The sequence below is a fragment of the Mirounga angustirostris genome, unplaced genomic scaffold (genome assembly GCF_029215605.1).
Source record: "Mirounga angustirostris isolate CCGP_5_RB_7025 unplaced genomic scaffold, mMirAng1.0.hap1 SCAF_7, whole genome shotgun sequence".
Lineage (NCBI taxonomy): Eukaryota > Metazoa > Chordata > Mammalia > Carnivora > Phocidae > Mirounga > Mirounga angustirostris.
The window spans coordinates 55,539,448-55,567,444 of NW_026991715.1; the positions used below are offsets into that span (position 1 = coordinate 55,539,448).

At 42.8% G+C, this 27,997-nt stretch overlaps 1 protein-coding gene across 1 annotated transcript in view; it reads right to left on the reverse strand.

The window, feature by feature from the left end:
• Positions 1–15,635: 15,635 nt before the first annotated feature.
• FOXD1 (forkhead box D1) overlaps positions 15,636–27,997 on the reverse strand; it is a 47,654-nt gene continuing 35,292 nt past the window's right edge. The window contains exon 3 of the mRNA XM_045886939.3: positions 15,636–15,970. The gene's annotated coding sequence lies outside the window, so the exon portion shown is untranslated. The remainder of the gene's footprint in view (positions 15,971–27,997) is intronic.

Here is a 27,997-nt window from a genome sequence, read left to right on the forward strand (position 1 = left end):
CACATACACACACACACACACACACATGAATCCTCCAAGTAAAATCCTGAGAGAGATGAGAGAAAGTATTGCATCTATGGAATTAGAAAAGGATGCTATAGGGATGCCTGGGTGGCTCAGTTGGTTAAGCGGCTGCCATCGGCTCAGGTCACGATCCCAGGGTTCTGGGATCAAGCCCCACATCGGGCTCCCTGCTCCGCGGGAAGCCTGCTTCTCCCTCTCCCATTCCCCCTGCTTGTGTTCCCTCTCTCACTGTGTCTCTCTCTGTCAAATGAATAAAATCTTTAAAAAAATATGGTAGCAGAAATAAATTCAGTAGAAGACTCTAAATGAAGTTGAAGAAATCTTTCAGGAAAAGAACAAAAGGAGAAAGATGAAAAATAGAAAAAAAAGAAAACTAGAAAAATAATATAAGAAGTCCAACATTTAAACAATTCCAGGAAGAAAGTAAAGGGTAATAGAGGGGGATTTTTTTTTTTTTTTCAAAGAAACAGTACAAGAAAATTTCCCAGAACTTACTGGGTAAGTTCTTAGACTAGAAGGGCTAATTGGGTGCCTAGCACAAGGAATGATAAAAGACTTAACACCAAAGGACATTATCATGAAATTTCAGAAATTCATGAATAAATAGAAACTCCAAACAAAACTCTTCCAGAAAGAAAACTGGGTCCTATACCAAAAAACAGGAATCAGAATGGCATTGAACTTCTCAAAAATAACACTAGAAGTGAAAAGAAAATAGGGCAATGACTTTACAATTCTAAGGAAAAATTTCCAGTCTAGAATTCTATATCCAGCTGAATAGCCATCAAATATGCTGATGGAATAAAGACATTTTCAAACATGAAAAATTCTCAAAATTTTATCTCCATGTACTCTGCAACATACATTGCTGACCCACCCACAGCCATCCCCAACTTTCTTCATATTATTTTTTTAAAGCTTTTATTTGTTTATTTGACAGAGAGGGGGGGTGGGGAACAAGCAGGCAGAGCTGCAGGCAGAAGGAGAGGGAGAAGCAGGCTCCCAGCTGAGCAGAGAGCCTGACGTGGGACTTGATCCCAGGAGCCTGGGATCATGACCTGAACTGAAGGCAGATGCTTAACCGACTGAGCTATCCAGGCGCCCCCATATTATTTTTTTTTTTAAGATTTTATTTATTTACTTGAGAGAGAGAAAGCACAAAGGGACAGGGAGAAGCAGACTCCCCGCTGAGCAGAAAGCCCATTCAATGAGGGGCTCCATCCCAGGACCCAGGGATCATGACCTGAGTTGAAAGCAGATGCTTAACCAACTGAGTCACCCAGGTGCCCCTTTCATATTATTTTTTAAGGCATCATATAGCCATGTGGTTCTGGGAAGCCAAACCTTTACCCAGCCCTTTGGAGTAGCCTTGAATAACTGAAGCCAACAACAACTTGTAATTCCCTACTTCGGGCCAAAAACTGGCTTAGAAATGGGCATGAACCCAACTCAGGTCAATTAAGTCTGAGGAAACGTCTATTAGGGGTATAGGAAGATTTTCTTCACCTCCAAAAAGGGCATAAGGAAGGGACTTACTCTTTCCAGGCAGCCTCTGCATGTACTTGTATGAGGACAGGATGTTGCTGCAGTTATTTTATCAAGGAGAAAATCCAAATGCCAAGGGTGGCAGAGAAGAAAGGCGAAAATAACCTGGGTACTTGATGATGTCATTGAGCCACTGCACTCATCAAACCTGAAACTAGCCAATATCCAGACTTCTTGGTATGTGCCAAATGCAAACTCTGTGTACTTGTGCTCATCTCTCAAGCTGAACTGTATGATAAAAGCAATAATCGGGGTGCCTGGGTGGCTCAGTCATTAGGCATCTGTCTTTGGCTCAGGTCATGGGCCCAGTGTCCTGGGATCGAGCCCTGCATCAGGCTCCCTGCTCAGCGGGAAGCCTGCTTCTCCCTCTCCCACTCCCCCTACTTGTGTTCCCTCTCTCGCTGTGTCTCTCTCTGTCAAATAAATAAAAAAATTTTTTAAAAGCAATAATCATTCATAAAAATACATACGACTGATTGAATACTTAGGCTTTATTCTATGGTCTTTTGATTAAAGGCTACAGAAAGTGTGAAGTAAATATGCTATGTCCGTTTTGCAAATGAGGAGATACAGGCTCAAAAAGTAGGTGAATGAGCCAGATTTGTACCCATCACTCTCTGACTCCAAGGCCTGAGTAACTGATTCTATGCTCAGAATTTGTCAGATGATACTCAAATAGATGATTGGCACCTATGTGAATCGGGCATGGGAAAATGTTTGGAAACAATATACTGACCTCAAACATGCACTTAATAACCACTTTTAGTTCACTTATTTACTTGTCAATATAGTTCAGATTTGTGGTAACCAAGCTCCAAAATAGCTTCCAACAATTCTGGTTTCCTGGTGTTCATGCTTTCGTGCATTCCCTCCCATAATGAATTGGCTAACCAATAGGATATTATAGATATGACAATGTGTAACTTCCAAGGCTAGGTCATAAAAGACATTGTGACTTCTCCCTTGCTTTCTCTTGGATTATTCCTTTTGGGGAAGACTAGTTGCCATGTCATGTGCACTGAAAAAGCCCTCTGGGGAAGCCCATGGGTCAAAAAGCAGAAACCTCCTGCCAACATCCAAGTGAGTGAGCGATCTTGGAAGTGGGTCCTCCAGGCCCACCCCGACCTTCAGAGGACTGCAACCCTGGTCAACACTTGACTACAACTTCATGAAAGACCTTAACAGAGCCATCCAGCGAAGTCGCTCCTGAATTCTTGACTCACAGAAATTGTGAGATAATAAATGTTTATCATTTTAAGCTACTTTGTTTTGGGGTGAGTTAGCACATAGCAATAGATAAATTAACACACCAGGTAATGAAGTAAACTTTCTCTTAACTTTAAAGGCAAAAGGGGACCTTAGATTTGTTTATTACATTATATTTTTCAAGAAGATATACATGGCCCTCCTTACAACACTGGGAAAGGAGTAGGGAAAGTGTCATTTCAGAAAACTGATCATCAGACAGACTTGCTCAGGGTACGTCAGTCAGCCAGGGACAAAATCAACAGAAAAGCAGCCTGGGTCTCTTTCACCGAGCCCCTCCAGTATCTCTGTTTAGAAGGTGGCTTAGTCAGAAAGACCCTAAGAATCAGTACAAAAGAAAAATCCCCGGAGAGTCCCTAACTTTAAAATATTTCCTAAGAGGGAGTTGGCATCATATAATCCTCCCCCTGCTCCCAGCCTCGCTGCCTCTCTGGTTCTCAAAACACGCAAGAGTTGATGGTCTTGGATCATGCCCCAAATTGTAGATAGTGATCAATTTTGAGAACATTCATATATTCTGAGCAGAGAAACTGTTAATGGTTATGGTGTTTATAGCCGGGGTTTAAATAGGAAACTAATGAAGATAAAATCTCTGCTTGAAAAGGTGCTCGAACACCAGTCAATGGCAAGTTTCCTGTGGCACGGTGAGTTCTGTGAGGGCATCCCTGGGCCCTAGGTCCAGGCCCAGAAAATGCAGTTAGAAGGGTGTTAGAGCGAACAGGGCTAATGTGTTTTTCATAGAACTCACATCGAGGAGGTAGGTGCGACTTTTGGATAATAACAAGTGACTGAATGAGTGAGTGACTGGCTGAGTCTGCTTTTTGTTAAACATAAGCCCTGTAGAGTTTGTTTTGGTTTCCTGTTTGCTTTGAAAGAGCAAGCAGTATCTCCGGGCCAGACAGCTCTGAAAGAAACCTCAGCTGATGCCCTTGGCTTGAGGTGGGGGCAAACGTTTGCAAATGAAGTCTTCTCTTTGCCCCAGGGGTAGTCAAGTTGTAGTGTACATAGCCTTTCAGGAGTAATCATCGAGGACAACGGGAGCTTGGCAGAAAGGGAGCCCGAGTTTGGTTCTTAGAAGTAATTTGCAGGAACGTCTAAAACGGACTGCAAAGCACATACCCATCTGCAGTCGATGTTGCTACAGGTGTAGGATGTTGTGGTTTCTAACATCTTACATGTGTTCTCTAACAATACCTCAAGTGTCTTTTTGTTTCTGGCCTGTGTGGTTTTCCTGCATTTCCGGCAGCTCATCCTACGTAGCAAGGCAGCTGCCTGCAAAGTGTGACTGAAAATGATGTATAAAGACACACATGCAGAAATGGCGTTGGCTCTGAAAGCAGCTCACCCTGAGCCTGCAGCACGCGTCCAAGAAGCTGAGATGAACAAAGCGTTGCTGACGTCCAGGCCCAAGCGCCCCCGGCACCCTGAGAAATTCCTGCAACTCCTGAGCCCCAGAGCCCTGCAGCAGCCCAAGGAATAGAAATCTGAATTCAAAATATCAGAGGGTAGGGGCGCCTGGGTGGCTCAGTCGTTAAGCATCTGCCTTCAGCTCAGGTCGTGGTCCCAGGGTCCTGGGATCGAGCCCCGCATCCGGCTCCCTCCTCAGCGGGAAGCCGGCTTCTCCCTCTCCCTCTGCCCCTGCTTGTGCTCCCTCTCTCACTGTGTCTCTCTCTGTCAAATAAATAAATAAAATCTATGTAAACTTCTCTACTAAGAACTGACCCTGTTGGGAGCTCTTAGTTTTAAAAACTCTAAAATCTTTTTTTTTTTTTTACTTTTTTCCCTTCCAAAAAAAGTGATGGAACTGTGAGGCATATGAAACTATCTCCTTGCAGGGATGTGGTCATCCACTGGCTGCCAAGATGTGACCTGGCAAAATTCTAGTCCCTGACCTCACGGGCTGAGCAGTGCTTACTGGACAAATGAACTGTGTACTTCCCCCTTTTGTCCTAGAGTCGGGAAGGAGACCAGGGAAAGGAGAGCTCAAAAGGGACAGCGGGAGGGGCAGTCCCTGCTGTGCCACAGTGTAAGGGAATAGGTGCATTTATTGCAGTTTCAGCTCCTCCACCTCATTCCCAGTCAGTGTCTTTCCCTCTGCCATTTTTAGCCTCTCCGTTGTTACCCAGCAAACAGCTGTTGGTGGATACAGTGGAGGGATAAATTGAGAGCCTGAAAGCCTTCCTGAGACTCTTATTAGTACAGACCCAAGGGCAGAGGATTCCTTAGGACTCCTGACCAACAGGGCAGTGATAGGAATCAAGGATTCAACCTACAGATCATATACTGGGGAGAACCGACATGTAATTTAGCAACTTACAGCAGGTCCTAGACTCTATGCATGTCAAGCACACATGGAAAGCTTTCTCTGTAGAACAATTTTTTGTCTTTAATAAATACTTCAGATTACATGGATTTCCAGTTTAGGATACCTAGCTATATACACAGATTTGTCTCCACTCCCTCCAGAAACTCCACTGAAGTGACAACTATGGGATTAAACAAAAACAAAAAGCAAAGGTAAACAAAAGGAAAAGGAGAAACGATAACATTTTAGAAGCTGGAAAGCATTTTGAGGAGAGGTGATGACTTAGCAGACCCAAGAAAGTAGGAAAAGCTGAGAGGCAATCTAATCTATAGGCACAGAATCCCCCAAATGTCTAAGAACTGGCAGTACCGGTTACCCCGGGAAGTGGACACAATGATGAGGCTAAAATCCAGAGGATTGGGTGAGCTCGTTTAAGAAGCAGTGAGACCCCCACATCTCCTCCACTACTCTAACAGAAAAGTGGAAACTTACGCCCTGAAGAGAATAAGACAAGGATTTGTTGGACTTGGGAACGACAAGAATAGTCAGGGTAGAAAAAGCTAGAAAAAGTGTCCTGAAAACAGGGAGAATAAGTGAAAACTGACACCATGTTGAAATTAACCCCACAGTATTTTGCCCCCCTAATTAGAAAAGACTCCTTTGGGGGAATCTGGTGAGCTCAAGAGGAAAGACCCAGAGACTGACATCAGGGATTCACCTGTGACATGGCCTAGCCAGATCACCGAGCTGAGAAGCTCAGAGTTTGACAAGCCCTGCCTTGCATACAGAGCTTCCTAGCAGCTGAGAAGCTCAGAGTTTGACAAGCCCTGCCTTGCATACAGAGCTTCCTAGCAGCTTTGTGGTGCCCTACTCCTGCATATGAACAGAGAGCCAAGATCACCAACATTTGAGGAAGACTTCTAATAGGAAAGAAAGATAGCAAATCATCAAACAAATGTATAACACCTTGGAAGAAAATAGTGCAGGAAGATGAAACCTTGAAAAAATTACTATCACATACATGAAACAAGAACAAGATGTTATACATAAAAACAAGAACATTCAGAGAATTAAAAGTAGGAAGTAAAAATGAAAATCTCAATAAAAGACTTAAAAATGAAGTTGAGAAATATCCTTGAAGGTAAAACAAAGAGATAGAAAGTAGCAACAATATAGTAAGAAATTTAGAGGACTAGCCCAGGATATGCATCATCTGATGAGGAGGAATTCCAGAAAAAGACAAAACAGAAAGAGATCATCCAACAGCTCATTAAAGTCAACAGAGCTAAAGACCTACCAGGTATCGGCCACAATGGATAAAAATAGATCCACACCCAGGCCTATCACTATGAAATTCTAACATTTTATGACAAAAAAAAAAGATCCTAAAATATACGTACAGAGTGCCAGGAATCAGTACAGAATCTGATTTCTCAATAGCAACACTAGAAATATGAAGGCCAAGAAGAAATGTCTTCCACTCCTGATGGAAAATTATTCCCAACCTAGAATATATATTTTATACCTGGCCCCAACATTAATCAAGTAGAGTAGTAGAATAAAGATATTTTCAGAAGTGTAATTCTCAAAATATTTACCACTTATCCTTTCTCAGAAAGCTCCTGCAGGGTGTGTTCCACCAAAACAAATGAATAAATCAAGAAAGAGGAAGACATGAGGTCCACAAAACAGGGAATTCAATATAAGACAGAGGCTAAGTAATCCCCAAGTTGAGGGTGAAGGAAAATCCCAAGCCAACAAATATGTAACCAGTCTAGGGACCAAACAGTCAAGATTGCAGTGGTTCCAAAGATTCGTGGAGTAACTTCTGACAGAATATTTAACATGTCTGAACACACTGAGAGGAGATTTCCATACTGGAGGAGAGTTTGGGGCTTATTTGGTGATAAATATATGGAAAACCAAGCAAAGGAAAGGGATGATCATTAATGCCACAGTAAGTTTGGGAGGAAAAAAAAGCAATCATGGTAGACTACATAGCTAAGTTTGTCAATAGCACTTTAAGTGGTCATAAAATGGGAACATATATATTGATCTAACTAAAAGCCTGTGAAACTATTTGGGAAGGTGATTGGTCATGTGAGCATGGGCCATGGGAAGGGGTGAGAGTGTTAGAGCCTTATCTTCCATTGTAGAAAGTCAACAGATAATATTTAAAAGTGAAAATTCAAGAAGTAGCAATAAAATCATGTGATTTAGAGATATGGATGCAGATAGCAAATAACTGTTTGGAAAAGTTGAGTGGGTTTGCCCTCAGAAAGTGAGAAAGTGTTTTTCGTGCATGCCTTATACAACTCCTTGCCTCTCTACATGCATGCACATTGCCTTCGATAAAACTCAAAACTATTTAAATAAAAAGCAGCATCATCTCAGGCTTCTGTTTGACACATCCTTAAAGGCTACTTGATAGTTAGCACAGATCAAAAGGTGCTGCTCTCTAAAAGCCCTGGTGGTCTCATGAATCCATTTGTTTTTGTTCTAGTGTGAAACTCATGTGATTTCCATGACTTCCTAATCCATCATGATTCTTCTCAGAATCCTCCACAAGGTGAAACTGATTAGTTAGAGGTAGCGCTGGAAGGTACAGCACTCAGCCTCTTCCCAGAGCAATGATCGGGGAAGCCAAAGAATGTCTCTTAAGCAAAAGATGGAACAGCTATGGCAGGCTGTTGACAGTACCACAGTCAGAGTTGAGGAACTCTTCTACTTTCCACGTTTTCTTATAAAAATTCTCACATTTAGTAATCTTACCCTGAAAACCCTACAATTTAGGCTATTTCTGACTCTTTCAAGCATTTCCAACTAGTTTCAGCATTCCAAAATAGTTTACTCAAAAGCACAGTCGCTATAAAGTTGTCCAGTTTCGGGGCGCCTGGGTGGCTCAGTGGGTTAAGCGTCTGCCTTGGGCTCGGGTCATAGTCCCAGGGTCCCGGGATCGAGTCCTGCGTCGGGCTCCCTGCTCAGCAGGGAGGCTGCTCTCCCTCTCCCTCTGCCTGCCACTCCCCATCTTGTGTGTGCTCTCTCTCTCTCTCTGTGTCGAATAAATAAATAAATTTTAAAAAATAAATAAATTTTTCCAGTTTGAGTTACATAAGCAATACATTCAGACATTAAACAGTCCTGACTGCAATGTGGTAAAGGCTCCAAAGATGGACTTTCCAGACTTGTTTCTGGTTCACCTTTGAGGAGGCAGTTACTGAAAAGCTGCCCCAAGGAAACGCACTTTTCCAGGAAGTGTGAGAAACAGAGTAACTCATGGGAGAATTCCAATTTAGAAAGAGGGGCTTGGGGAAATTGAGGGAGGGTGTTTTTGTTTTTTTTTCTTTTGAAGAGAAAAATTTAGAGACAAGACCCAAAAAGAGAGCCAGAGGAAAATCTACTTTTTCTTTAAGAGATTTGAAAGTAAACTTCAGGGGTAAACTTTATCCCATCTTCCAAACAAATCTGGAAATCCTATCTTCTTTACAGAATCCTCCTGACACCAGATTTTTGCAAGACATTATGCTGACTGCTCTGGGGTATATAAAAGTGATTTAAAAAGGGGCTTGCCTTAAGGATTTTACCTGGTCTGAAACTCCTACTACCTATCTTTGAAAATGGACTTTGTCTCAGTGTAGATTTTAGGTAATTACTTTCTGTGTATACTTCACATGGGCTTCTCCATCACTGATGTCTCCTTTGGGCTCTAAATTCATTCTGATATTGGGGATACTTACAACTTGATTAGATTTGGATGGCCTTTGCTGGTTTTGGAGATGTTGAAGATGATTAAAATAACGAAGACCATTATTTTCCACAGGCACTAAATAAAAAGATAGTCATTATCCCTCAGCTGCCCATGTGTTAGTCTACATCTGTTTAACCTGGTACAGTTTTGCAGGATCATTTCTATGAACTAGTCTCTGGTTTCTCTCATTGTCCTCAGAGCCACCCTGTGATACCACAGGGTTGGAATAATTTTAGATGATCACTTTTGCTTTAAATTTGAAGTCTACTGAACTATTCTCCCTCGCTGTTAAAACAAATTTTCACATCTTTATTTTCTAATCAGGTCATTTCATGGTGATAATAACATAGGAAGTATAGGCCTGCAATGCATAAATAAACACGACTTGTTATTCTGCAGTTTCTGGTCCAAATTCATCCTTTGGGAGGACCTGGCACAATGCTGTGCTACCTTAGGGTCTAATTCACAAAGGCAAAGCCTATGACACTGAGGGCCCAGATTCTTCTGCATGGTTATCTTCCCAAGTGGTCTTGGACTTTGTTCCCTGATGGGCAGGCAGGGCAGAGTGAAAGCATCCAGGTTCATTTGCCTACAAATGGCAAGTGAAATCAAAAGTGGAAATGCTGGCCTGGTGAAAATCTACTAGAGCCGGGGAACGGAGGCTTTCCTTCCTGTGCTTGTGGAGAAATGTCTGGCTGGCAGCGCCCAGCAAGTACTCTGCTCATCACCGGCCCTGTCAGCACAGCATAGAGGCCGCCTTCCTGCCCACATAAGAAATGAAATGTGACTGTGATAGTGGGGTCTGGAGCTCACACTGAGACCTTCAGCTTCCAGGCTGGGGTCAAGGTTGCTGTTTTAAATTCTAAGAGATCAGAAGAATTCTTTGTCCTGTCCTCTGTCTGTGGGTTTTGAACACAGTTTTGGGTTTGTTTGTTTTTTTTTTTCCTTCTTGAATCCAGAGGAGTATTAGTCTGGATTTGTCAGGCAAAATATGTCAAGTTATTCACATTTTTAATTCACAAATGGAAGATTTGTATTATAAATTACTGGAGTTAGGAAATGTAAGAAAATGGCATATATACCTATGAGTAACTCTGCATTCATTTCTAATTTAAAACCGCTTCTTCACATCTCACGTCTTTTACCTCATCTTGTCTACCTGTCTGAGAGGATTTTTTTAAAGATTTTATTTATTTGAGAGAGAGAGCGAGAGAGCGAGCACCAGAGCAGGATGGAGAGGGAGAAAGAGAATCTGAAGCAGGCTCTCCACTGAGCGCAGAGCCCGATGCGGGGCTTGATCCCACTACTGCAAGATCATGACCTGAGCCGAAACCAAGAGTCCAACGCTCAACACCAACTGAGTCACCCAGGAGCTCCTGTCTGAAAGGTAGTTTAATGTTTCTAACTGCCAGGGCTATTTCTGAAGTACCAGCAGTGTTGTTTTAGCAGAGTTTCTCCCCAGGGGACTATGGAAGTGAGCTAGGTTTGTACTCTCCCCAAAGCTGACGTGTTAGGGGGACTCACTCCTGCCTAGCAAGGAAGGCCTGTGTGGAATATACTGCTGATGTGTAGTATAATCTGATGTTCAAGTTTAACAGGTACCAGAAAAAAAAAGTTTTATTGAGTGTTAACTGCAGTGCTGTGGGGTTGTACTCTCAGAAAGGAATTTTTTTTTAAGATTTTATTTATTTATTCATTTGAGACAGAGAGATACAGAGAAAGAGAGCATGAGCAGGGGGAGAGACAGAGGGAGAGGGAGAAGCAGGCTTCCCATTGAGCGGGGAGCCTGACGTGGGGCTCGATCCCTCGTGACCTGAGCTGAAGGCAGACGCTTAACTGACTGAGCCATCCAGGCGCTCCTCAGAAAGAAATTTTTTATAACACACAGTAGGAAGATACCAGGAGGTTCTTCAACTGGATCCAATAATAAGACAGCCCTGACTGGGTCAGGAAATAGGCCAGAAGCTCAGGTGGAAACATCTAGAACCAGACTCCTAACAATGCCCCCAGCAACACAGGCTGCACCGAGTGGCCAGTTTTGCTGAGGACAGCTCCTGAACGGTGGCAGCTGATATTTAAACCAACTTGTATCCAAATTGGAGGGAGACAATGATCCCCTACCTCCCTCCCTCCATAGGTTTTTCATGCAGGTATTCATTCATTCAGCAACACTTACAAGGCAGTGATTATATTCCAGGCACCGTTCTAAGATTGGGCATTCAGTGGTGATCGAAACAGGCTCAAACTCCCAGCTTTATGGCATGTATATTCCAGTGGCATGAGCTCAGAGAATGTCAGAACTAGAGCCTATAATGTTCAGAAGTTACAAACCCAAATGGCTTACAGGGGCGAAACCTGGAGTAAAAATGCACAGAGGTAATAGGAAGGGGGAGGGGGTAACTAGCACACCAGAGTGTATGTCCCAAAAGGTATCCAAATACAGTTTCTATAGTATAATGTGCAGTCCAAACCAAACACCTTCGGGCATGAGAGGCCTCTCGTGGCTGCTCTTTGACTCTCGAACATCCTCACACCAGAAATCAAGACCCAGACAGGATATGTGCCTTGCCGTAGCCAGGCAGGGGCAAAGCTGAAGCTGGAGCGCGTCTGCCCTGGCCCAGGCCTGGTTTGCTATGCTGTGCTCCCTCTGCTCCCACAGTTCGGCTCCTTGAGGCATCTCAGGAAGTTACTAGCATCTGACAGGGTCTTGGTGAACAAATCGTTCATTCTCTCAGTCATTATTTATAAAGCTCTGTCATGTGCCAAACACCAAGGAAAGTTCAAGAGTGTTGAACAAGACCAGCATGAGATAGGGACCTTAACCTCCCACAGCTTAAGAGCATACTGCTTCAGCCATCTAGATGTATAATTAATGGGAAACGATAAATTCCCTTTTTCCCCTTTGAGCACTTCTGAGACAGTAATTATGACTCTAAGCCTAGATACACACATGTGCTTAACCTGGAGAAGAAATAAATGTAATATTATATAATTGATATCATGTGTCCTTAAAATTAACCTAGCTCAACAATTGGTATAAAAAGATTTATTGTGGAATAGTACCTAGGTACACAGTAGTCGATCAATACAGATTTGCTGGCTGTAAGTATCATGTGTTATGCACTCTCAGCTGCTGAGCAGATGCATAAACTTGTTCTGCATTTGGCTACTTTCTAACAGGCTCAGCAGTTGCACAGGTCAAGTGCCAGGGCTAGCCATTCATTGCACAAATATTGATGGAGTGCCTGCCTACCCTGTATAAGACTCTGTATTACAGTGCATCTGTAAGTGCTATGGTATTCGAGGATTAGTGTTTATGAACCAAAGGTAAGTTGGAAACCATTTTTTGCTAAAAGTTTCCCAGAAGTGTAGTAGAATCCTTTGGAAATAGCTAAAGCTAGGTCTCCTAGGTCAGCAATTCAGTTTATACCACCTGCTACAGCTGGAAGGAGAATGGCCACAGGTATGATCTACAGTGATTCACGGGCTAAGGCCAATGGTTTGGCTGGGTGATGAGGGACTTGGAAGGAACGTGATTGGAAAATTGGTGACAAGGATATCTGAGGAAGAAGTATGTGGATAGACTTCTCTGAATGGGTAGAGAGTGTGAGATATTTGTATCTTATGTGAATGTTCACAGAAGGGTGACCTCAGGTGGAGAGAATGACCCGTTCTGCAGACATCAATCAGCATCATTCCCTACCCACTCTTGGCATTGCCCAGTGGGCTCATGAACAAAATGGCCACAGTAGGAATGAAAGGATAAAGGTTATGCGTGGGCTCAGCAACATGGATGTCCACCTACCAAGGCTGTTGATTGCCCAAACTTCTGATGGCCCTTTAGTTCCTAATATGCCACAAATTCCCCAGGGGAATCAGCCAGCTACTTGATGGCAAGTTATTTACATTGGGCTATTTCTATAATGGAAGGGGCAACACTTTGTTCTTACTAGAATGGATGCTTACTCTTCTTGCCTGTGATGTTTCTGTCTAAACTATTATCCATGGACTTACAGAATAACTTACCCACTGTCGTAGCATTCTAAACAGCCTTCTTTCTGACCAAGGAATTCATTTCATAACAAATGAGGTTACAGCAAGAGACCCATGCTCATGAAATTCACTAGTCTCATCAAATTCCCCATCATCTTAAAGCAGCTGGCTTAATGGAATAGTGGAATAGCCTTTTTTAATTTATGTTTTTAACCCAGTATAATTAATATACAGTATTATATTAGTTTCAGGTGTACGATATAATGATTCAACAATTCTGTGCATTACTCAGTGCTCATCATCAGAAGTGTACTCTTTATCCCCATCACCTATGTCCTTCATCTCCACACCCACCTCCCCTCTGGCAACCGCCAGTGTGTTCTCTATATTTAAGAGTTCGTTTTTTGGTTTGTCTCTTTTTTACTTTATTTGTTTTGCTCTTAAATTTACATCTGAGAGGGACGCCTGGGTGGCTCAGTCGGTTAAGCGACTGCCTTTGGCTCAGGTCATGATCCTTGAGTCCCAGGATTGAGTCCCCCATCGGGCTCCCTGCTCCGTGGGGAGCCTGCTTCTCCCTCTGCCTCTCTCTCTCTCTCTGTCTCTCTCTGTCTCTCATGAATAAATAAATAAAATCTTTAAAAAAAATTCACATCTGAGTGAGATCATATTGTATTTGTCTTTCTCTGACTGACTTATTTCACTTGGCATAATACTCTCTAAGTCTATCCGTGTTGTTGCAAATGGCAAGATTTTATTGTTTTTTATGGCTGAGTAATATTCCATTGTACAGCCTTTTGAAGACTCAGTTATGGTGGTGGATATGTACCAATGCCTTGCAAGGCTGGGGCAACATCTTCCACGATAATATATATGCTCTAAATTGATGTCCAATATATGATGATTTTTCTCCCATAGTCAGGATTCATGGGTCTGGGAATCAAGGGGTGCAAATGGAGGTAGCTTTTATCACTATTAACCCTAGTGATTCACTGGCAACATTTTTTTATTAGCATCCCTGCAGTTGGACTATTGGTTTAGGAGTTTTAGTTTCAAAAGGAACTATTGGTGGAAAATGTTTCCACCAAGGGACACAACAAAGATGCCATGGACCTAGAAGTTGAGACTGTCACCTGAACACTTTATGCTCCATATACCAGTGAGTCAACAAGCAAAGAAGAGGATTACTGTACTGGCTCAAGGGATTGACCCTGATAACCATGGGGAAATTGGGATGACTATACCATAGGAATGTAGGAAATCCTCTGGGGGTACCTCTTACTATTCCTATGTCCTAGGATTAAAGTCCATAGAGAAATGCAACCCAATTCAGGAAGGACCGCTAATGACCCTGAACTTTAAGGAACGAAGGTTTGAGTTTCCTCCACCAGCCAAGCAACCGTGACCAGCTGAAGTGCTTGCTTAAGGTAAAGGGAATGGGGGCGCCTGGGTGGCTCAGTTGGTTAAGCGACTGCCTTCAGCTCAGGTCATGATCCTGGAGTCCCTGGATGGAGTCCCACATCGGGCTCCCTGCTCGGCAGGGGGTCTGCTTCTCCCTCTGCCCTCTTCCCTCTCGTGCTCTCTGTCTCTCATTCTCTCCCTCTCAAATAAATAAATAAAATCTTTAAAAAAAAAAAAAGGTAAAGGGAATGGGTAGTGGAAGAAAGAAATGCTATATCAGCAATCACCATGTGCCCACTGCGTAAACGAGGACTGTAATAGTTTGAGTGTTTCTCCCTCATTTAGATATTTATATGCTTGCATATATATATATTTTAAATGTTATTTATTTATTTCACACAGAGAGAGAGAGAGAGAGAGCAGGAGCAGGGGGAGGGGCAGAGGGGGAAGCAGACTTCCCATGAGCAGGGAGCGGGACACAGGGCTGGATCCCAGGACCCTGAGATCAGGACCTGAGCCGAAGGCAGACGCTTAACCGACTGAGCCACCCAGATGCCCCTGCATATATATTTATATATATATATATATTAGCCAAACATTTTGTTCTCTTGCCCTTTCTCATCCCCATATCACCTGACTTATAATGTTTTATATGCTAATTAACTATAATATAAAAATAAAATATAATTAACTATATACCAATATTTAAGTTACAGGGATTGTGAACCAGCCAGAAGAAAAATTAACCTCACCCAACAACAAAAGAGGGACTTGGCATCCTCTTCCGAGGGAAGGATTATGTGCGTGGTTGCATCATGCCAGGCTGAAGCACGACTTCATTGTGGTTTTCCTCTGGATATTAAATGTGGCTTAAGGAGCAGTGTGTACTATAAGCTGACGAAGGGTTGACTGAGGTGGCTTTATAATGTGGCAACGTGACTAGACTGGATTCTCTTGCCCAGAATGTCACCCCTGCAGTTAGAATGTGTCACAAGAGAGATCCTCGTGCGCGATGTGGAGGCTGGAAGCAGCTGCCATTGCTGCTGATGTCCTGGTTCGTCCTGCTGGTGTTTGTGGCAGCCAGGCCTTCTCCTGGCTCCTCCTCTCAGCGTCTCTGACTCCTGGGCCAGATGTGCGTTAGGTACATGAAGAACATCAGCTTCTCCCGCAGACACTCCTAGCACCCAGGCCAGAAGCAGCCACAACTGGCTCTCGCCGTGGGCCCCGCCTCCTCCGGCCCCGCCTCCTCCGGCCCCGCCTCCTCCGGCCCCGCCTCCTCCGGCCCCGCCTTCTCCGGCCCTGCCCCGCTTGGCACGCCCCCTGCCTTCCCGCCTGTCCGCTCTCTGGATCTGGATTTCCAGCCCCTGTCCCAAAGATGGCCTTACAGAAACGGCTTAACCAGCTCCCACGATTGCTTAAGATCAAATACCTGTAATGAATCCCTCACCACACATGTATCTTCTTGTGCTTTCACTTCTCTGGCTGAACCCCGACTGATACGGTGGCTTCAAGAATAGGCGGCTTGGGCGCCTGGGTGGCTCAGATGGTTAAGCGTCTGCCTTCGGCTCAGGTCATGATCCTGGGGTCCTGGAATGGAGCCCCGCATCGGGCTCTCTGCTCCTTGGGAGCCTGCTTCTCCCTCTGCCTCTCTCTCTCTCTCTCTCTGTCTCTCATGAATAAATAAATAAAATCTTAAAAAAAAAAAAAAAAGAATAGGCGGCTTTACTTCCCTCACGTGTAACAGGTGGAAGGGGGGCAGCCCAGGTGGCAGTACCATCCCACGCCTTGGTCTTCACGCACCCAGTCAGAGCTGTCTCCACAGCCAAATTCCAGGGAGCAGAAAGGGACAAGAGGGTGGGGAGGAGGCCCACTCCACCTGTAAGATCGGGCCCTGGAGGTGACACACATCACTTGCGTTCACATTCCATAAACGAGAACCTCATCACGTGGCCTTACCCAACTCCAAGGAAGACCGGGAAATCTGTTCTACTGAAGTGCGCATGCGCCCAGAAAGAAAGAGAGAAGGTATTCTGATGAACAACTAACTTCTACCGCACGCACGTAGACTAGTTTTAATTATGTAAATATCGCTATATATAATAAATAATATTAACATATATTATATATGCATATAATAAATTATATAATAATACTATATATACTATGTATAATAAAAATATACAATATATAGTAACAGATAATATTATATATTGTGCTGCTGATCCCCAAGTCCTAAAAATAGAATAAAGGAACCACTAAAAATGAGCCGAGTTATCCTGCAAACCAAAGCCAGGAGCAGCCAAGTGCAATGAAAAAATGAATTGAATGCTTCCAGATTTAAGATTCTTTGTGCCAATAAATAAATAAACTACTACTGTAATAACAAACCCCAGGATCTTTCCCAACTAAAAATCATAATTGATTACAAGCTGTTGCCTATAGCATCGAGTTACATTTTGCCTTACCAACTAAATGCCTCAGTAGTTAAGATGATTTTGTTTGAGATTCACATGGATTAAATAGCCTAGAACACATCCACCCTAGACTTAATCTAAGAGAGAGGAGATTTGGTTCAAATGTTGCTTCTCAGCATGTCAGGAAATGTTTTCTTCAATTAAGTAATCTTATTTTAGAGTTAGCTCTGTGCCAAGAAAATAAACAATATATCTTTCATGAACACATCCACTCTGTTGTATAAAAACTTTTATTTTCTGGGAGGCTGCTCTTGGAATTTGTACACATAATGAGATCAGAGCTGGAAAAATCCTGTTTTCTTTAGTATTTAATGGATTTGGAAACTATAAGGGAGCCATGTGACACAGTATATTGACAGAGCTCTGTGAACAAGTGAGTATCAAAGATCAACAGATAATCTTCTTTTCCTCCAAAAAAATTGCAGTCTTACAGGAACACTGCATTAAGTACAGTGGGATGTTTCCACTCAGACTTGAGCTGCATAAAAATTAGTTTCAAGAGAATCTGGTGCCGATCACAGACCAAATGCTGTTATGCTTTCAACACATTTTAAGGGATTAGGCATTATGGCTATGTACTTCCAAGATCAAGTTGCAAGAATGGGAAGTCAGGCAAAACCCTTAAGAGCCAAGGGCCTGCCTGCCTAAAGGATGGCATTGTAGAAGGCAGAAAGCTAGAGGACCCCTTTTTGGAGGTCTCTGCCCCCCACCCCCAGAGGACGGCTCTGGCTGGAGACCTGGACCAGGACAGAGAGTCGAGCTCTCCTGCTCCACCTCCTGCTGTTCCCAACATCCTCTGTTCCCAACACACTCTGTTATGCTCCAGTAATACCAAATGATTCGCACATCCCCAGATGTGCAGGGCGGCTTCTCTCTTCCATGCTGTGTATATGCTGATTTCCACCACGAAAACTCTTCATTGTCCTACACGACTCAGCTCCAGCATCACCTCTTCTATGAAGCGCAGGCAGTTATTCTCTCCTCTTAATTTTTTTCTTACTGTCTTCCCTGCTAATGAGCTTCTTAAAAGCAAGAAACCCTATCGATATTATCTTACATTCTCGTTGCCTAGCAGATCCAGACTCATGGTGGGCACATAATATGTGTTTATGAAATAAACAAGAAAACGTTAAATCTAAAAAGGTGGGATAAGGGAACTTCCTGATTAGCCGACTGTGGCTCCCTCTCTGACATAGTAAAGGGCCAGTCCCAGAGCTCATTGAAGATGAAGGAAAGAGAAATGCTCTGATCTTTCACATTCCCTCCTCCATCTGTACTCGGGTCAACCAAGACGAATAGTTAGCTCCCCTCGTATTTCCTTCATCACCCAGGGAATGCATTAGTAAACATTTGCTAGTAGGAACTACACGGGAAACCCTCCACCCTTAGAACCGTGGTGGTACATTCCCTTTAGGGACATGTCCCAGGACAAGCACTAGGTGAAGGGGCAGCACAGAAGAAAACTTTCCCAGACTTTCTTGGAAGAGCTTTAACCTCTTCAGAAGTAAGAGTTGACTTTGCTTTGCCTAGTTTTTTTAAGCACAGAGTTTAGATGGAAAATTGGGACAGAGCACTCCCAACAACTGTTCCATGGGCCTCTCCAAGAGACAGTGACCAAGATGGAGAGCACAGAACCCTGGGGTGGGAATCAGGAGAACTGCATCTAAGTCCTGGCTCTGCAGCTGTTTGTACAACCTTCGGCCATCTTCTTAATTCCCTGGGCCTCAGTTTTCTCACTTTTAATGGTAGCTACAATATCCACTCAACCACTTTATCGTCAGGTGCTAAGCTTTGAAAAAGTTAGTTTCCACAAAAGCTTTTAAAATGTAAAAGGGCCTTACCACTGTGTGACTTATCTCCTACTTCTCCCTTGCAAGTATCCTACCTCTCAGCCATCTGGGCTTCTCACTAGTCCACAAACACACTGTGCACACCCACACCTTGCCCACTCAGGCCCCTTTCACTGATGGAGCCATTTCCCTCATTAAAATTCTCCTGCTTGGCTAACACAACCCATGACATCATGCAGACATCAGGTACCCTCTGGGATGGAGGGGTAAAAAGGAACTCCAGTGTGACGTTCTTCCCCAGAACTCAGAACTCTATTCTAACCATGAGAAAAACATCAGTCAAACCCAGATTGGGGGACAGGATATGAGGCTTCCAGGCCCTCAAGGTCGTGGAAATAAGCAAAGACTGAGAAAGAGCCTTAGACCAGAGAAGACTGACGAACCACGATAACTAAAGGCAATGTGACTCCCTAAATGGATCCTGAACCAGAAAGAGGACATTAACGGAAAAATTGGTGACATCCTGAAGAGCGTGGAGTGCAGGTACGAGTAATGTATCAATGTTGGTTTCTTGGTTTTACAACCGTACTGTGGAAATGTAAGATGTTGAGAATGGGGAAAACCAAGTGAGAGACATGCGAGAGCACTCTCTGCTATTTTTATAAATTTCTGTGTATTTAAACTTGGTCTAAAATTTTAAAATGTATTAAACAAAATCCTACACTTCCCGGTCAAGCTTCATCCAAAAAGAAATTTGGATGGAGGCGCTTTGTGGTGCTTTACTGAATCCTCCATTTAGCTCTGACCTTTCCTTCTTCTAAACCCTCCTCGTACTTTGCTTCCTCCTTAAATGGCATCTTATATATTATAGTTGTTTGTGTACTGTTCATATGCACATACTGATATCCGAGCAACTTGAAGGTGATTTTTTTTAGTCTGTAAGGCCTAGCAGAGTTCCCGACACGTGATAAATATCTCATGAGTGTTTACGAATGGGCGGATGGATGGATGAATTGCAGCAGCCCATGCTGTCGAAGTGTAGAGTTCCTGCAGCCTGTTCATCCTATCCAGGCTTAGCCGCACAAGACATTTTCTCAAAACAGAATTTATTCTGTGGACTGAGGCAATGTCTGTTAATAGAAGCATAACCGTATATTTGCAAAACACCTTGCATTCTAGACTTTTAAGGCGATTTAGAAACCACGACTTATTAATCTTCACACACCCCCCCCTCACATGAAATGCTTTTGGCATAATTTAGTAATCCAAACTGTACATACCACAGGAGATTTGAAAAGTGCCTAATTAAAGATGCAATGCTGTGCTCACCTTATCCTGGGCTTAAATCCACTGAAATTAGTGAGCATTTGGACTCGGAGAAGGAAGAATTGAGGCATTTTTATAGCTGCGGATTGAAAGGATTTGGGGCATCAATACACTAGGTTTGAATGAGAAAAACAGGCTAAAAATCAGCAATAAATAAGATGGTTGGAAGCCGAACAGGATGTCAGAATTAAGAAAGAAAATTGGAAAAGGATGAAAGCGTCACACTGAACTGCTAAATCAAAGACACAGGGGAGGCCAGCATGCAGGGAGTGGGGCAGGGTAAATGTAAGAGAGAAAAAATGTTGTTTTAGCCTGATTTCCTCCTTTCTAAAAAGCAGAGTTTGAAGTGTTGCTTTGAATGTAGGTGGTTTACTAATTTTTTAAGGTACTTCACTTTTATTTTTTTAAGATTTATTTTGTGGGGGGGAGAGAGAGAGAGAACGCATGCGCACAAGTGGGGCAGAGGGGCAGAGGGAGAAAGAGAATCTCAAGCATGACCAACCCCACCTCGCTGGCTGAGCGCTGAGCACAGAGCTCCATCTCCTGACAGTGAGATCGTGACCTGAGCCAAAACCAAGTGTCAGGCCACTCAACCGACTGAGCCACCCAGGCGCCCCTAAGGTGGTTTACTTTTAGATGTGAACCCAAATAACAGGAATGGAAAACTGAGAAGCATGGACTTGGCTGCTTCATGTTCTCATGGGGGAGAGAATTCAACTTCGAATGTAACCTGTATTAACTGGGAATGCACATGATTGGGATAAGTTGCTATTACAGTCATGCAAATGGTAACCGTCCAGAGCGGTTCAGCTACATTTTATGTGTTGTAAAGAAAAGTTCCAAAAGCAAATTTTATAGGTCAGAAAATCCTATGACAATGAGTACAAGGTAAACGTTTAACTCCTCCAGGTTACTTCGGTGCTGCTTTAAAAGTTGATGTACTGGGGTGCCTGGGTGGCTCAGTCGTTAAGCGTCTGCCTTCGGCTCAGGTCATGATCCCGGGGTCCTGGGATCGAGCCTCGCATTGGGCTCCCTGCTCGGCAGGAAGCCTGCTTCTCCCTCTCCCGCTCCCCCTGCTTGTGTTCCCTCTCTCGCTATCTCTCTGTCAAATAAATAAATAAAATCTTAAAAAAAAAAAAATGTTGATGTACCTATCAGCCTGCCAGGTCCAGAGACAGTAGTACTGTTTTGTGACTAGCAGCATGACTTTCACTTCTAAACCAACTAAAGAAAAGCACAGCCCTTGGAGAAACAGCAATTACTACCACTCTTGTGTTAGTGGGAGGGGATTCATTTGTCCTCCCAGATTCTTGTACGTCACAGTGACCTGCTCTGTGACAGCTTATGACACGATTGTAGCAGTTGCTTGCTTACATTGCTTCAGCCTTTTCCTCTGAGCTGGTCATCCAAACATGGTCAGACTAGGGGGCTTGAGGTTTCAGAGGTCAAAAAAGAACTCCAGCTGTCAGAAACAGAACGCTTCAGAGATGGCCGTGGTGGTGGTCACGGTGTGGGGCGATTTGAGAAAGGCGATTTGAATGAGTTCTCCGCAGCTGCTCTAGCAGTCACAGCCCCAGGACTAGCGCGTTGGGCCACCAAGGCCCTAGGAGTTAGTGCTACGATGCCTCAAGGTTCACCAGAGACCCACTTCTCCCAGAACTTCCCCACACGCGTGCGCCCTGTGCCACATGCCCTTGGAGTTGGCGACCCACTTCTGCTTCCAAATGGTCAAGTGACCTCGTGTAACCCGTAATCTCCCCAGACCTCAGTTTCCTCTTCTATAAACTGTGACTGGAGGATTAGAAGCTCTTTCAGCTCCAAGATGTTATGATGTAAAAATCTTGCCAAGACAAATCTCTTAAGTTTGTTTTCTTGTATGTCCACACCTCCCTCTTCTGTATTTGTTCTGCACATGGAAAATATCTGATGCCTCACCCTTCCTCACCCTCACCAGACACTTGAGAAAATCTGGAATGTTTCTTCTATAAAAGAGCTTGAGCCATATTTTCGACACATTTGGCTCTGCTTTGCCAGTAAAATCCTTGCCACTTCTTCAAATCATAGGAATAAACATTGCATCCAGAAGATAGCTGCTTCTCATCAGGTTCCTTCAACGTTTTATCAGATTTGGTTATTTCAGACGTCTTTTTCTCGGGGGACCAGAAGATGGATGCCAGCCTATCTATTTATCTCTGATTTGCATCAAGGGAATTTGTAGTAGGGTATTTCTCATGGGGAAAAAAAATCTTTGTTTTGAGAATTCCTTTGCCCATTCTGGCCCAACAGAATTTCATTTGGCAACCTTTGGGCAGAGTCACAAAACTACATTTACATTTCCATATATGTTATTTATTATCAGAAAGTTGTGGGGAGTTGGTTGGGGGATGGTGGTTAAAAGTATCTCTTTTGCTCCAATCTTAAAAGAAAGTTAAAAACTAACTCTTTAAGATAGTTCTCTTCATTGGGGCACCTGGGTGGCTCAGTCAGTTAACCGTCTGCCTTTAGCTCAGGTCGTGATCCTGGGGTCCTGGGACTGAGCCCCGTCAAGCCCCACACTGAGCCCGGAATCAGCCTTCCTGCTTAGTGGGGAGTCTGCTTCTCTCTCTCTCTCCCTCTGCCTCTCCCCCTCCACTTGTGCTCTCTTCTTCTCTCTCTCAAATAAATAAATAAAATCTTAAAAAAAAATAGTTCTCTTCATCTAGGACCCACCAGAAGTATGAATTCTGATGGCCACGTCAACCTGAAGATACAGAACATCACAATTACGAGGACGTTTTCCAGTTTAGTGAGAATCCTCCCTGACCTGCTTTCCTCTGAGTTTGGTACCTTTTTGGAAGCCTTACAAATGGCCCACTACAGCATGTGCTCAGTTCTGATGTGTAGTGTTGTTTGCTGCTTGGCTGGTGCTGGACTGATCTTAATTATCTTCCTGACCATGCAAGAAGAAAAATGCAGTTGTTAAAATTAATCATGTTCACTGGGACAGCACCAACGGTGAAGTTGCAGGGAGCAAGACAGTCAGTTCGTCACAGCGTAAGTGGTAAATTAGCAGGACCCTCTGCTTCGGCACACTGACACCCTGGCTCTTTGGGTCAGAAAACAGTGAGTGTATATGCCAGGAGGCCCTGACGTCAGAATATCTGAGGGCTGGTGCTGAAGTGAGGAAAATTAATATGGAAGCCAGTATTTTATTAGACATGAATTTATTTTTTATTTATTTATTTTTTTTAAGATTTTATTTATTTATATGACAGAGAGAGACACAGCGAGAGAGGGAACATAAGCAGGGTGAGCGGGAGAGGGAGAAGCAGGCTTCCTGCTGAGCAGGGAGCCTGATGTGGGGCTTGATCCCAGGACCCTGGGATCATGACCTGAGCCGAAGGCAGACGCTTAACGACTGAGCCACCCAGGCGCCCCTAGACATGAATTTAAAAAAATCAGTGTGAGGTCTTCCTTATTTGTGTCCCAATTGGCTCACTGATGATACATGAAGAAGTCTCTTTTCCATATGAAAGTGAAAAGCATTTCTCTGTGTTTGGACACTTTGGATGTGAATTCATTTTGCAGTTTTGACCCAGAGGAGCTGGTTCTATTCCTGGCTCCACCAAGCGAGTCATTGATCCTTTCTGGACCTTATTTTGTCATCTAAAAAAACACGAGGGGTTTGGAATAGACCATCTTTTGTGGCACTGGCTACATAATTTGTAGGTTTCAGTGTAAAATAAAAATTGAGGGCCTAAAGTTCAGAAATGATTAAGACTTTCAGGAGAACAACAATAGAGTATTAAACCAAGTGTGGGGCCCTTCTATGCTTGGGGCCCAGGTGACCAAACAGGTCACAAACACAGGTCAAAGCTGGCCTTGATCTTTCCCGTGCCTTGTCCAGCACCAAACGTTTCTGATATCAAGGCATTTTTTTTTTATCTCCATGAAAAAAAAAAAGAAAAAGCAAGAACAAAAATCTTGAGTGGCATTTTTTTGCTTGAAATCTATCTCACTTTTACTTTTCATGTTCTTTTGACCATAAGTTGTACCTCAGCCCTTCCTGACTTCATTTTACTCTCCGTGATGGATTTTCTTCTTTCCTGTCTAAAACATACAAATGACCTTTGCTTTGGGCTTTTTCTAAATCACCATATGTTAGATAATTGTGCCCAAAGGAATTACTTCCAGAGTGGCCTAAACACAAAAGAAAAACACACAGCCAACTTTTTCTCTAGAGCAGTGCAAACATTTCCTTAAACCTAAGTGTCTCAAGAGGAAAATTGACAGAATAAACCTTTCACCCAGCAAGTTGACTGCATAGTGCTTATATAGAATCCTTCTTGCATTTTTACATCCCTGATTTATCTACTGTTTTGCCAATAAAAGCAGTCATGTTCTTTGATTTAAGTTTTTTACAATGGAAAAGTGGCCAGAGAAAATGACTCAGTTGAGTGTTTTATTAACGGAAAGAACTGATATGCGAGCAACAATCCAAGTTCTTTGCCCCTTCTCTATCATGTTACACCATAATATAGCACCTATCTGAAAAGTAGATTGCAAATTAAATGCTAGCAAATCAATGGCTTTTCAGATATTAGGTTCACCAAAGTGCCAACCATAAAACATAAAGAAACTTCAGCACTGAGAAGCGAAATCTATTCATATAATTTAACAATTACAAAGGAACTACCCAAAATGAGGGGATTCTCTCAATACCTTCCTTACAAGGAAATAAGTTTGTTTTCTTGCATGAGTTTTTCTGCTAGGTTCAAATTACTGCAGTCTCATCCAAGTGGATAAACTCCCTGTAGAAAATTTCACCATCACTTCAAATCAATGGAAAATCAGATTTATTCTTCAAGTTAACTTGCAGAATTTTAAGAGGAGGAAGTGACTTCAAATCTAGTCCGACTAACAACACAACCTCCAAATGAATTTATTTTCTGTTTAGAAAGTTTGGGGTATTCTATTTATTATCAAAAACCAGTACCTTTACTCTCTTTCCTTAATCATATAAAAAATCAAAAGCCCCTTTGTCTCAAATATTCGAGGATCATGTATGTTCTGTTTTAAGGGACAGTTTAGGGCAAGGATGTTATAAACACCAATAAACCACTGTCTAGTTTATGACAGCCCCAAGTACTTGAATACTCATATCCTTCAGAATACGGGCAAACAAGTCTGCAGAAGAATAAATGTCTGTATTGAGAACTCACTCACTTCTCTGCCTAATGGCAGGATTATATCTAAACCCCTGTATTAATTGCCTAGGGCTGCAATAACAAAGTACCAAAACTGCTTGCCTTCAAACAATAGAAATTGATTTTCATGCAGTTCCAGAGGCTAGAAGTCCAAAACCAAGGTGTCAGGGGGCCCTGCTCTCTGAAGGCTCTAGAGAGGATCCTCCCTTGCCTCCTCCAGCTTCAGGTGTTACTGGCGCTGCATCACCCCAATCTCTGCCTCCATCGTCACAGGACCTTCTCCTCTTTTTATGAGGACCAATCTGCCCAGGCTGCTCTAACAAAATATGATAAACTGGGGGGCTTAAACAACAGACGTTCTTCCTCGCCGTTCTGGTTCTGGAAGCTCGAAGTCTGAGATCAAAGTGCTGGCCTATTTGGAAGGACATGAATTCGGAGGGACACTTTCAACCCCGTACATTTCCCCAAACAAATGGTAATCTCTTCTCTGCTTAAATGAAATAAAACCAAAATGTTGTTACAAGATGTTCCAGAAAAGAAAAGCTCGGTGAGTCCCCTACAAATTCATTCCATTCAGTCATCCAACTCATCAGTTCTCAAAGTATCATCTCAGGACCACTTGCTTCAATTCAACTTTGGGAGGGGCTGATTAAAATGCAGATTCTTAGGCTCTACTCAGGTCCACCAAGTCAGAACTGCTAAGTGTAGAGGCCAGGAACTTGCATTCTAAACAAGCTCCCGGGGACAGAGGGGGTTGTGCACACTACAATTTAAGAACCGCTGATCTGTAGAGTCAGAAAAGTCTGCTTTACAGTCCCCACGGTGCTTCTTAAATTCATTCTTTTTTTTTTTTTTCATTCTTCTCAGGTGAAATTGAGAACAGCTGGTCAACAATTTTTTTTTAATATTTGAACACCATTCTAAAGGTACTCCTCATTCCTTTCTCCCCCACATGAAACCAAATAGTAGAAACTCAAATAATATTCCTTAGGATGTGTTTCCTAATCATTAAATCATTTACAAACTCTGGTCAAATTCTTGCCATCTCCAGAATCACAGACAATGCCTTTGGCCATGGAAAGAGATACCACTGTTTCATATTTCAGATTAGAAATATCTGAATGCTAAAGAAGTCACACTAAAGCCATCCTAATTGAAGTTATTTCTAGCCAGGAAAAAACGGTACATACTTAAGTATTAATAGCCCACGAGGTAGAGACTGCCTCTAATTCCTCCTTCCTTCCTGTCAGCCCTTTGTGTCAAATTTTATGAGCGAGGAAACAAACCTGCCAGCTTCTGGGCCGTCTGTGTTCTGAGCCCTGTGGTGGGGCACCAGGAGGACAAGCAGGTGATGAGACTGGGAAAGGGGGTCAAGAGGGGAGACAAAAGCAACTTGGCATCTGAACTGGAACTTTTGCAAGTCTTAAGAACCAGGCGTTTCTTCTTGAGCAACACAAAAAGAACACTTGGTGAGGGCCATGCACAGCATTGTGAGTCTGCTGAGCCAAAACGTTTGCAAACTCTAGTGGTGATACCTACTACTTCTCAACCTTGAATTTTGCTCTCACTTGAAATAGAACTCTATGCTGACCATTCACATATGCATTCATCAAACATCCATCAACATCCCCTGAGTACTCACAGTCTAGACATGGAAAACCAGAGTTACAACATATACTATGAATAAGGGAGCTTCCAAATAAGAAAGAAATTCGATGACTTAGAGGGGAGGAAGAAAACAGGAAGTGCTTTTCCAATCTAAAACCACATTCAGCAGTGAGAAGAAATTATTCAAGTGAGCCCCTCTTTGCGTCTGGAGGGCAGGGGTGGTCATATCACCTCAGCTAGTGCCATTCACATGTTTTCCATTCCACAGATAATTGTGACATTTTACTGAGAGTGTCTTTCTTAGTCTACCTAGAAAATTTAATGGTTTTAATGGCTTATTCAAGCCAGAAAGCACTTATTAAGCACCCATAATGAGCAAAACATTTTTTAAATTAGGAATTGCTTTAAGACTTAGAGGACACAATCAGCTCTTGAAGATTTTACAGTTTATTTAGGAAAGAAGATACTTGTATTGTTAGAGAATGCTACAGAAATTCAAGTTATCATAAATGAAAGATGCCATATAAGTATTTGTTAACATGACATTAAAAAAATTGCTCTATTATTTTAGAAAGAAAAAAGGTTAACTTCTCATACCAGCAGAACACAATTAAAGGTAAATATCTTAAATATTATCCAGAAAAATAACATGATTCTAGTATAACAAGTATCAATTTCCAGCATTTCATCTTCATGTCAATGAAGTTATACTTCAACATAAAACATGATTGCTCACAGGAACCATAATAAGGAAGACAGTCTAGAACCGAGTCTCAAAGGAAATGGAGGATGATATTGACAAGAAGAGGAAAAACTTACTAGGCAGGGTGAACTACACAAGCAAATGCACAGCAGGAAGGATGACGTATGAATAAGACTCTAATAGGGCGCCTGGGTGGCTCAGTCATTAAGCGTCTGCCTTCGGCTCAGGTCATGATCCCAGGGTCCTGGGATCGAGTCCCACATCGGGCTCCCTGCTCGGCAGGAAGTCTGCTTCTCCCTCTCCCACTCCCCCTGCTTGTGTTCCTGCTCTCGCTGTCTCTCTCTCTGTCAAATAAATAAATAAAATATTAAAAAAAAAAAAAAGAAGACTCTAAGAAATCTGAACAGACTGCACAAGAGATCATTGAGTAGAACTGAAGCTGCAAATAAAAAGGTGAACACAAGGAGTGAAGTTCTTTGAAGACTGGCCCAAGTATTAGGTTGACCATATGAAACTTCCCTTTCTTTGTAAGTCAGTATAGTGCATTGCTTGGAATTTCATATAGTTCAGTGGAACGATGGAGTTTTTGAAATGACACAGTGAAGAAACTGATGTTTTGGGAAGATTTATC